We start from the raw sequence: 1,299 nt of genomic DNA, 5'->3' as shown, positions 1-1,299 counted from the left end.
GTGCCTGACTTGATCAAATGTGTGGTTAATATTCTGTAAATGCAAATATGTACAAATTCCTACATGATTAAGGACGAAGGCTAAAGGTTGCGTTATCAGATCTGCCCCCAAGGCTCTAAGGGCAGTCGGGGGAGACATAAGCATAGGGTTTCGTCTTTCGTATGGGGTACCGGCGCCTGGTATAGAAAGGAAAAGATGTTTGCGAAATGACTTGTTAAGGGCGTATGGAGAGCAGGGGGTATTGCAGTTATCATGTAGCTTTCGCAAATGGCTGATAGTTTCTCTTGGTAGGATGAAGGACTGTCACAAGAAAAATATTGTTTTCGGAATTCATTACTTGGATTCCAGATCGTCTGTACGGTATCTAATTCGCGCCCTCCTGCAGGCATAAAAATCATGTGGTTTTCCCAACAACTGATTATTGATGACGTCATAGATAACTCTGTAGAGCACTGAAACAATGCTGTTTTTTATGTAATAGATCAAAGCTATCCAGTTTCTGTGATAGTATGTGATCATTGTGCATGGTGTTAGAGCTAACTGCCGTGTGCGAGGGTAGACTCCTGTTTAGGGATATTAAAATAATCATGGCTGGTACAGAATACCCTTATCTTACTTTTTTCCGAGGGTGAGGTTTAGGTTTATGTCAAATGGTATCAATGGAGGCACATTTAAGGGTGCTCTTTGAATATACCTGCCAATCACACGTGGCTAATGACATTCTCCCTTATTCAAATCGAGGAACTAATTTCCAGAGAGCCCGTCACGTTAATCTAACCTCTAAGGCTTCTTGCCGTAAAGGAAAATCTCGCAATTTTCAAAATGAGAAGAAGAAAAAGTGGCGACTACGGAAAAAGGGAAAAGATGTTTCCTCGCGGGGAATGACAGTTTGGAGAACCGTTGTCCCGCTCGGCGTCCGTCAATAGATTTGAATTCAAATGCTAACGGACTTCGGCATCGGCGGGAGTTTGAGCGGACACGCTACCTATGATATCCATTTGCCTGAGCCAAACTTTCATTAACTTTGGCGAAAAAGTTTGAACCAACTTGGACAATTCTTTAGAGATTTGGCGTTTGTCCTTTAACGGGAGAAGTCTTGAAAACTTTTTTGTTATGTGGTAAGTGAACATTCTCTCCTCTGGGACTTTATTCTTTAAGACGGAAATACGCATTTTTAATCTCCGATTTTGATACTTTAATCGGAAATATATAACAACTTTTTTCTCTTTCTTTCCCTGGTTTTCATTCGGTGTATTTTACATTCGGTGGTTCTTCGGGGTTCTCTGTAGATCACGTTTC

General features: G+C 41.3%; 1 protein-coding gene across 1 annotated transcript in view; it reads left to right on the top strand.

Annotated features, from left to right (window-relative positions):
* LOC119591128 (SCY1-like protein 2) overlaps positions 1-1,299 on the top strand; it is a gene marked incomplete at its 5' end in the record, with an annotated part of 331,697 nt that overhangs the window by 19,122 nt on the left and 311,276 nt on the right.

This window comes from Penaeus monodon, chromosome 28 (genome assembly GCF_015228065.2).
Source record: "Penaeus monodon isolate SGIC_2016 chromosome 28, NSTDA_Pmon_1, whole genome shotgun sequence".
Lineage (NCBI taxonomy): Eukaryota > Metazoa > Arthropoda > Malacostraca > Decapoda > Penaeidae > Penaeus > Penaeus monodon.
This window is presented reverse-complemented; position numbering and strand designations above follow the sequence as displayed.